The 10,834-nt window shown below is 38.9% G+C and overlaps 1 long non-coding RNA gene across 1 annotated transcript; it reads left to right on the top strand.

Annotated features, from left to right (window-relative positions):
- Positions 1-1,925: 1,925 nt before the first annotated feature.
- LOC140275085 (uncharacterized) lies at positions 1,926-2,530 on the top strand. The gene is made up of 2 exons (XR_011908387.1): positions 1,926-2,001; positions 2,063-2,530. It is a non-coding gene; the product is annotated as an uncharacterized lncRNA (long non-coding RNA).
- Positions 2,531-10,834: the final 8,304 nt, after the last annotated feature.

Here is a 10,834-nt window from a genome sequence, read left to right as displayed (position 1 = left end):
GGGGCAAACATGTGTTCCCATAATAACTGAACTGTCCACCAGCAGTGACCTGCCCCAGCTAGAAAATACACCGTCTCACATCTCCAAACCTGTTCATAAAAATGACAAGAAGTGCACAGAGGTGACCCAGCGTCCAGTGACCCATCAGGTCTTAGAATCTCTTGGTGGCATGAGTAAAACCTACACAATATTAGAAAGGTGTTTTTTCTGTTGTGGATGATCAGTTTATATGAGTTTGTTAGAAACATGTCACTTAAATAATCAGTCAACTTTGTCTCCAATAAATTACACTGATTTTAGTCCTAAAATACTCCTCTCAACTCTTTTTGTTAAGGATTTTTTCAATGCAATTGGTTTTAGAAGGTGGAATGAGCAATGAGAATGACTCAAATTCTGCTCAATAACCATTAAAGAATGTTGTACTCAAAATAGCTCACACTATCACACACCCCATCAACAGACAATTACCGGGCATGCAGTTTTATGCTCAATTAGTTACGTTTCCCTTGTCTGCAGTGAGTGGAGGATCCAAACACAGGACAACCAGATTACTTTAATAAAGATACCAGATCAACTGAAAATATGGCAGGAAATTCAACAGAACTCCAAACCATCTAAAGCCAAACAATCTGACTCTGGTAACAGAGCTCCAAATTAACAAGAATCTAGAAACACAGACAGGGTGGATGGCAGCAAGCTGGCCAAGAGCACTGGAACATGACAGGCAATGTTAACAGGCTGAGAGGAAGAGGCAGGACTAGGGTTGTACACAGATCAACCAGAACATTAGGACTACCTGCCCACTCACTCTAATATAGAGTGTGCTCTCCTCATCCTCCCAAAAGAGCACTGACCTGTCAAGCTGTGTCCTGTAGTGCATTCTATCAGGACTTTAGTAAAGGAACCTTTGGGTCCTGTAAATTGTGGGGTAAAACCCTGTATTGGGTTTGCTTCCCATGAACGCTGTTAGATCCCATCAGATTGGTATCAGGAGAGTTCAGAGTTCAAGGGAACACCTCAGGGTCCTTGACATGCTTTTTAGCCCTTCCTAAGCTATTTTTGCAAGGCTCAGTATGGTCCCTCTGTGGAACGCTGCTCGTTAGAGGAGTGACGTTGCCATGCTGAATGGTTGTGGGGGGTGACTGGTCTGCAGAAATGTTTTGGTAGGAGTCAAAGAGAATTCCCGGAATGCAGGATTTCCCACTGCCAGTGGTTTCAGTGCTAAGGCTGATCGTTGTATACACTGGTGCCCGACTGGTGGCAAAATTAAGACAGAGCAGACAATAATGGGGGCAGGCAAGCAGTGCAAGTAATGTCAGATGTGTTGCTGGGCGTGAGGGAAACACTCCACACAGAACAGTAACATATCAACTACTAACTAAACTCAAAACAGGAAAGTGACCAGTAAGACTAAACCAGAAACTAAACAGAAACAAGAGCAGAAATCAAAACTAACGAGGGAACAGACTCCACAAAACAAAAACGAAAGTAAAGCCAACTTGAAAACAGAGCATGACAAATACAAAGTAAAAACAGAAGCTTTACAAAAATGTCAAAACACAGGAAAATCAAGACAGCTTTAATAAGACCAGGACATCTTATCAAAACATGACATCATAACCAAAAAACCTGTAGACCATGACGGGTGGTATTGATCCGGCCACAGGGGTTCTTATGTGCTGTGATGTTGAAGTTAAAGTGCTGCTCTGTGCAGCGGGCAGCAAAGCAGTTTGTGTGCAAAGCTTGTTTTGTAGCTTCAGCCTTTTGATGCTAAATTTGATAACCAATGAGAACCATCGACCATGTCAGATTTCCTTTGCTTTAATTTGTTACTGTGTTAGCTTTTTTATTTTATTTTAACGTAAAGTAACTATAATGCTGCTAACAAGAATTAACTTATTTCTTAACAGCAGAGAATCATAACATGATTCTGAAATCTGACTTCTAAAATACAACAAGAAGGCATGATGTGCAGATAAAGATGGAGAGGCCAGATAACATGTGAATCTGACCAGCTCACTGAATGGCATATTCAGACCTGTGGCTCCAAACAAAAGGACAGGACTGTCTTTCTAATAGCTCTCCTTTAAATACCATAAATGTATGTTCCATGTATTTTCAAGACTTTCATGGTTTTCATGAGCTGTGATATTGCAAACATGTAATAATGCTTTTTATTTATGTATACTTAAATGTGCAACAGAACATGATTAGCCTTTTCATCAACACTACCATTGTATACTACATTTAATGTAAAAAAATCTGTAGTTTGTTTGATATTTCAGGTGAAGCATAGGGGGAATGCAACCAGTAAACATTGTCTGGATTTCGAGTTTAGAAACGACAGAATGAAAATTTCAATGAGACGCTGCCATGTTTTTACCTTCAGTGTTTTCTCTAATGATTCACGTGAGGACACAGTGCTGCTCTGTGCCTGAATGGAGGGTGCACAATCTTTGCAGTTTTTTTAACTAAATCGATTGAGTATGAATGAGTTCATTTTATTATTAAACACAACATGAATATTTAATATCATGCTCTCAGGTTTCATTTCTTTACTATTCTGCACTCTCAACACGTTCTCCTCTCACTCTCAGTGCCTCCTAAAGCTCTGCCTTTATGAGCAATCCCCCGGTACACCTCTTGATAGAAAGGACTGTGCTAACTAGCTTTATGTCATACGTTGTGTTTGGGCTGCTTTTTACTGCTAATTTACTGCTTTAAGTGAACATATAAGTGTCTAAAAAGTTCTGAATGGATATACATATCTCTGAAAGGAAACTCAAAGCGTATTTACAGATTTAATGCATGATAGAAACAGAATATATACATACTTTGTTATGAACATTATGGAAAATGTGAAGACACTCGTGTAACAAAATGGTGTTCTTAACCTATTCATTCTCATTTCTGGAGGTTCAAATATAATAACAGTTCAAAGGTATTTGCATACATGTCACACAATAAGCAACTGCTGTTGGAATATTTCAGTAACAAGATATTCACGCAGATGATGTTGACACAATTGTGTATTTGAAAATATACTGTAGTCCCAGTATTATAAAGTTGGCTGTAAAAGTTGAGTGACGAGTCAATACACTACCTCAACAAATAAAGTAACAAACATACTTTGAGGTATGTGATGATACTGCTGCTTCTTAAAGGGAACATATTTTGTTTCAGATTATTTATTCTAAGACTCCATTTTGTTGTTTTTACAACAAATTAAATAAGTATTAACAAGTATTTAAAACATGGATACACCTGCCTAAACTCACTGATTAAATAATTTCCCACAACGTTGGGGTTTTATTAACATTTAATGCTGATTTTATTGAAGATAGACAGTAGTAGTCCCCCATATCACCTTCCCCTTCCCATTGTGTAGGGAAATCTATAGGAAAAAGACTTGTGGAATTTTTGGAAATAATTAATTGCCCATTCTAAGGTATGATTAGAACATGTTTCTTATTTTCATGCGATTCACATGGCTTTAGCATATTGATACAAAAGCTGACGCCCAAGTTATGATATACCCTCTTAATGTATTTTCATAACAATAGTTAAAGCTGGTCCGTGAGCCGATAGTTGCAGACTGCAGCATTAAAGTGATATAAACAATTTGGGGGAATAACAAATAAATGTAAAGGATAGCAGAGAATGACCTGCAGCGAATGTCCAGCCAGGGGGGAGTCAAACCAGGGACTCGGCTGCTAAGGAGAACTGGCTTTTTTTCTGGAACATGGCAGGCGGAAATGGATGTTTCACTGGCACGATGTGACCCAAACAACCAAATTCTAACACGGCTTGTTGTTTAGACCTAAGTCAAACTGGAACCACTAAAATCAAATGGTCTTTACTCTGTAACATCAAGGCAATATACGGTGAATAGCAGCAGGAAATAAGAAAAGGGAAAGAGACCAATGGCATACAACAAAGGTCTCGGGCTAAATTTGAACTCGAGATGTTTCGGTTGCATGTTACATGCTGTTATACGATACAGTGCATATTTAGAGTGCCAGAACACTAGTATGGCCTTTTTTTCATTTCCCTCTTAATGCTGGCAATTACTCTTAAATAATTATTAATTACATCATAAAATTGTAGAATTTCTAACATATTTAGTAATTGCTGCTGGACCAGGAAGAGCTGAACCATCCTGTGTTTTTCTTTCAAATCTGGACCAACTTAGAAATATGTGTGTGATTGTAAAGCTCACTAAGGTAAACAGACAAAAGCCTCAAATAGTGATTACAATTCCTTTGGATGTGTGATCGCATTGCTTAGATTTGTTGTTTAAGCCTCGACCCTCTATTACCCTTATTGCTGGTTCAGTTCCCGTTATCCTTCTCACAGTACATCTCTGTCACCATGTTGACCTCCTTCCAAGCTCACGTCTCTCAGAACCGTCTCCCACACTGTTTGGCTCCAACCTCCTGGCTAAATATAGACCGTAGCCAATAGGACTTTCGTAGCAAGAGAAACACAAACCTGGAGACAAGCTGTGCAAACAAACACACTCAAATTCACTTATTCATAGACACATGTGCACTTCATTTAATTTTTTTACTGTGTGCACAGGAATTGTCGAATACGATGACAAACATAGTGCCCACGGTGTTACACCGGTGAGAAACTGCTTCGAACCGAACCCCTGATGTCAAACATTTACAGCGTCACCTGATCCACTTTACTGCACTGAAGAGAATCAAATTATCATCCTCATTTTAATAGAAGTCATAAACTTAAGTGAGCACATTCTAAGCTGTTAAAAATACAACTTTTCTGTCTGTGTCAGCAGTCTGCTGCAGCTCCTCGGTTTTACACTTCAGCGCCTGTTCCTCTGTGATGATCAGACACTGCAAGTTTGTCTGATCAAGAACATTTTAAAAGGAGCACATTCACGAGTGGCTTTCATATTTTTCATTTTTTTACTCAATGCAGTCATTTTTAACTGACCAATGAGAAAAGGGAGTAGGTCTTTTCACTTGGCATTGACTGGTGATCTTTTTGACAGTGAATGTGTCATGCTGTGTTGGGTCTGTGCCTGCTCCAGCAAAAGCTACAGACATTGCAATCATTTCTGCACCAGTCACAGTTAAAATTCAATATATATAACTAATAACTAACCACATTAGGAGAGTTAAAGGCAAAAATAGATATTGATGTGGAACTAGGCAGCAACACTCCCATAGCAGACAAAAATTGGCATACTAAAACAATTACAGGTTGAAAAAAAGAGTTAGGCTTAGCAGCTGAATATGAAGGATATACAGAAGTTCAGGACATGCCTCAGTGCTCTATAGGACGCCATAACAGTATGCACCTTATACAGAAGATAATTCAGTGGAGTGCATTACTTAAAGATAAGGGAGAAATAAATTTGAACTAATTCATTTTGGTACTGTGAACTTAATTCAGTATTTCAGATGGTGAAAAGGGTAAAATACCCTTAAGTAATCAACATTGTGGGCAATGAGTGAGTTAAAAACGTATGGAGATCATATACAGGGAAACCAGAGTGGAGAGCGTGAGAGATGACTGATAACAAACAGGGATGTGATGGCAGAAAAAGAACAAAAACCGAAAGTAACTTGAAAGAAACGTGGAAATAAACACACAATTGATGATCTTTTCCTCACCAAATAGTGAACTACAGTCTGTCAAGCATGAATTGAAGTTGCACCTGAAATAGTGATGGAACAGTTTTTGAACAAATGGATTTAAGTCACAGACCCAGCAGCCATGCACATACTTCACAAGTAAAGAGAGTACTCAACGAAAAAACTGATATAGTATTTGCAGCTTTGTTGGCATTAGTCCAGAACAGAAGTGTGTGGGAGAACTTAGCAGGACATTCCTCTCTGGTTTCTCTACAGTTACACACAGACAGCCATTAAAACTGCCCAAGACAAACAGAGCAGCGTCCACTCCAATACGTATGTCTGCAGTATTTCAGAGAAATAAGCCAAGATTTCCATACATTTTGCCAATTTCTATGGTTTAAAATAAATTGAGAAATGAGTCTGAACAGAATTTTTGCATATCAAGCTCAGTCATACATTGCTGCACTTGCTGGCCTGTATATTAAGGTGCAATGTCTCTATAAAGAGAAAAACTCTTTTACTCTAAAAAGAGTAAAAACTGCATTTACTCACGGTCTGTTACAAAACTGAATCAGGGAATATAAAGAAGGGAACAAAACAGCATAGATTAAGTCGCATTGTAATGTGGAAATGATACTACACTCTAAGGAGAGATCAATAAAGAGAGACTTTAATATACCACACTTATCTTTTGTACATTTATTCAGGCAAAGACCTTATAAAAGGCAGTACTCCAACACCATCACGGTATCAGGAAATGATAAAGAAAGAATTATTTATTCTGCAGGAACAGCTCGTGATGTGACAGAAAACAGAAACAATATCAGTGACAGAAGCTTTCACTGCTCTTCCATTCCTTCAGGAGAGCACCATGGAACAGCAGGTGCACAGATTGGTATGGTTTAGGCAATACAATAAGAACAGAATTTACAACAAATAAGCTCATTTTCCATCACTATGAAAAAGGTTGAGCTTCAGTCATAGACACTGCATAGACAACTGATTAGCAGTGAGGTAGTATTTTGACATTTTTAACAATTTTCTAAATCAAAATCAAGATTTTGGCTGTGACAATAAATGTGAAAAATTGCAGATAAATCCCAACAATATGAATGCATGTGGAGATATTTTGTGTTTTATCCTATACATCGAATACACTGATATAATGTGCATTCAAATTTCCAAAAAAGGCTTTTTCCTTTGGAGATTTTCACAGAATGGTGCTGTCTTTGACACTTTAAGGTCCCAGAGGTCAGTCCCAACTCATTCAAACAAAAAGAGAATTCTCTTACAGCTGCAGTCCTGAAAATAAAGCTCATCTCTGACCTTAATATCCTCACTTATTCTTGTTCTGAAATTAAATTGAGACCTTATATTAAAAAGCATTGACTGAAGGTTACCCAGAAAGGAGTAAATCTCATAAAGAGAATTCATTTCTTGACTGATTTGAACTAGTAAAAGGGGAAAATTATTAAAAGATCAAATTATGCGGAAACATCTTTGTGTGTCAGACAGTGGCTCCAAGTCAAACAATCTTAATCATAGAGTTGGGTGAAGCGTGAAAGCAGCTCTTTGTATATACTGTATGCATTTCTCCAGTGTTCTCCAACAAAATAAACAGCGAAACGTCACACTCCAGCCTCTTTTTCACAACAAAAGAAGGCACTCCACTGTAATTCCTGACTATAACCCAACCTCATTGGGTACATTGACATTGAGTTTCTTTTTCATGTTGTGCATCAGGAGCATTTCTTGGAAGCTTTCTTGTTTTTTCCAGCTCAGATTCTGCCATACTTCCACATGCTGTGGCCTATTCCGGCTCCTCTCTTCAGCTCTGAAAAAATATGTTATTCCTAGTTGTTCCAAAATGCATCACAGCCACTTCACCTTCGTGGGAATGTGACTGCAGACAAGTTTGGCACTTTGAAATAAAGACATTTACTTGGCTCTGAATGACTTAATCTGCATGGTGCAAATCTGTTTGGTAAGTGATTGATGTTCAGTGACTCCAGCTTTAAGGAAACCATATTACTGGTAACCTTTGGTAAAGCATTTAAATCACATGTCGTTGTTTGTGTGTTTATTTCTACTCTTCACCTCGTCTGTAAAGTTTGGTGTGTGTTTGAGTTTTGAGTTGCTCAGACAGCCAAGATTCTCTGCTTTTGGATATTTCTCTCTGCAAGCGAGGAACGATTTGAGGACAAGAGGAAACAGGGGTGTAATCTTGAATGACAGACCCCCAACCGCCATATGGATGTCTGTCAGTGTGCCTGGAGCAGTTATCAGTGGCTGCAGGGATGCATTGTTCACCAGCAAAGAGCCTTGGAAAGAGAGACAGCTGGACAGAGAGCTTCAGACTGAAGGAAATTAGAATGAAGAATGGCTTCTCAGCTCACACACTCATGTTGACGCATGAAAGCAGAGGCAAGGCAATACCTATCATAGTCACTGTTGCTGTAGACATATCCAATACAGGATAGCCATGGGCACCATGGGAGATCCTGCATAAAGACACACTATTGAAATAAATCTTTGCAGTCTACTGGACCCTTTTTATTAGAGAATGTCCTATAAAAAAAAAAAACACGGGTTGTATGATGAAGCAGGAATTACAATGTTTCAAAAGCATATAAGCACAGCTGTGGAAATATGAATTTTAGATTAAACCATGATCTTTGCCTTGACCTAACCCAAAACCTTGACCAAGAACTTTTGGTACCCAAACTTACGATCCAACTCCAGCCCTTTTTAATCCCTTAAAGACCTGCCAGCGGATGATAGACTTCTCTGTACAAAACAAGATTTTGTTTTCCATTTTGTTATCACAGATCCACTTTTTAAAGGAAATGTAGGTGAAGCAGGTGGGTCAGTAACCCTAACCCAGGTCCAAGCCATGTGACGAAGAGTTTAGTCTAATTCTAGCTATCTTCATCTTCCTGCAGTAATCTTGCTGTGGTGAAATGGTTTCATCTTGGATGACCTTGATTATCTATCCAAACTGCTGAAATGACTAAGTGTCACAAGTCTTAAGACTGCCAACCCGAAGCTTGGTTCTTCCAAGAACAACACCAATGTTCCACCCGAGGCAGATGATTAGCACATAACATGACACAACATGATACGCTCAAACATATACAGTAACATCTCTGTGTAGGAGATGAATCCCCTACTTTACTCAGAGAGGTACGCTTGTAGGTGTCTGACTTCTTGCTTCAGTGAGAGTGCTAATAATCTCACATCATCTTATGGACTGAGCAGCATGAAACAGAACAGGGAGTTTTCTTGAAAAAGACCAATATAACAGATCTGAAAATAAAAGAAACCTAAGACAATAGCTAAAAACCTGTCCTATTCAATGAGAAGATGGATGCATATTGAGTAGTGAATTTAGAGTGTGTAAAAAACTTCAGGGGCAAACTTAACAGTTTGTTAGGCGTTACAAACTCCCTATCATCTGTATGAGTTAAACAATTTTCTAACCCAATTTAACAATGCGTATTAGTCACTGAAGTACTTCTAGTTCTTGGTGGCAAGAAAAAAATTGATGTTGTACAATAGGCTAAACTGAATGTGTAAACCTCATCCAGTAACTCTGCCTATCAGTAAGGGGTGAGACGGTTCATGCAAGATGAAAGTGACCTTAGTGGATGTGATGTTCGCAAATCAAACTCATAGTGTGGTTATGAATTCAAGTGCATCGTTACATGATGTTGTATGTAATGTCAAAATCCCTATTTAAGTCATGCAGTGTTTAGTTTCTTCATCGCAGCTGTGCCATTATGAAAATGAATGCAAGTGAAGAGCAAGACAGCATGCTGAATTCAACCATCTCTTCTTTATAAATTACAAAATGATGCTAAGTCTCTTTTGTTTTAGCCTCATTTCAAAATTCTTGTAAGTGTACTGGTCTGTGGCATCAAAATGAATCAATGACATCTTTGATACCTAATCATATTTTCTCACAACTTCAAGAAAAACACCTCAGCCTCCAATGCACTCAGATCTATGTCAGTGGAATTAAAAAACTCACATTTCTCCAGACAACATTGTGTCTGCTTCATAAAGATACTGTATGTACACTCTTAATTACTGCCTACTTTTGATTATCTATATATCCATCTCCCGTTAAAACACGTCTGTCATATAATATGTAACATACTGCTAATATGTTAGTAAACTTTAAAGTTTGAGAGAGCAAATAGTTGTTCTACCAAGGAGCACTTTGGAGTAGAGCCCTGCGAGGTATTGTTTTCTTCATCCCGCTGAATTTCTGACCATTACCGGCCGCACCCGCAAAACTTTGAGAATTTATGCCTGCACAATAATAGAAATGCATTCAATTTGTCTCTTCTCCCGTCCCGTAGGAGAAAACACGTCATTTTATAGGCTATTAATAAAGAGATGCATGGACAATTGAGAAACTTCTTCAAATGTCATACTTGCCTTGCTTTGTCTTTGTGCTGTAAATACCTTCTTTGAGCTTCCTTTCCACAACATTTATTGATATCCTGTCGCGAGGCTACATCCCGATCCCGCAGTGTTTTTTATTAGCCGTCCGCTCCCGCCCGCAGCAAAGTTCACACCGCCCGCTCCCGCGAGATTTGAGTTGGATCCCGCGGGACCCGGCGGAACCCAATCCCAATGCAGCCATCTACTTTGGAGCACTTTGCAGCAAGGAGAGGAAGTCTTAAAAAAAAGTACAGTAATGACCACCTCTTACCCACATTCCACCCTTCAGTCAGCTGGACATCTGCTTATAGGGTGCTATCTTGCAGTGCTTTTATTTACTGGCAAATGAAATTAAGACACCCAACATCACTGAATGATATACATTTAAAGTATCCTCCATTAAATGTGGCACAGATTTTCAGCTGATGCACCTCAATAGATGCACCTAATGAACATTGGCTGAGCCATACACACAGAGGTAGATGTTTCCATCTTTAGATCTGAATTTTTCAGGGACACAGTAACTTTTTCTATCACCAGTCAGCCGTAATATCATAACCACCCACCTAGTATCGAGTGGGTCCTCTTGTGCCACCAAAACAGCTCTGACTAAGTAGTGACTGGTCTGCAAAAATACTTTAGGGAAGTGGCATGCATCAAAATAACACATGTGAGTGTCAGGATGCAGATTTTCCCAGCAGAGGATTGAATTGTAAGAAGTTGAGCAGTGTCATCCACTTTACCCGTCAGAGGTGTTAGTGTTACTGTCGTAGGCCTCA

The sequence above is a fragment of the Leuresthes tenuis genome, unplaced genomic scaffold (genome assembly GCF_036924035.1).
Source record: "Leuresthes tenuis unplaced genomic scaffold, fLeuTen1.0.hap1 SCAF_18, whole genome shotgun sequence".
Taxonomy (NCBI): Eukaryota; Metazoa; Chordata; class Actinopteri; order Atheriniformes; family Atherinopsidae; genus Leuresthes; species Leuresthes tenuis.
Note: the sequence above shows the minus strand (reverse complement) of the source record. Positions and strands in the feature narration are given on the sequence as shown.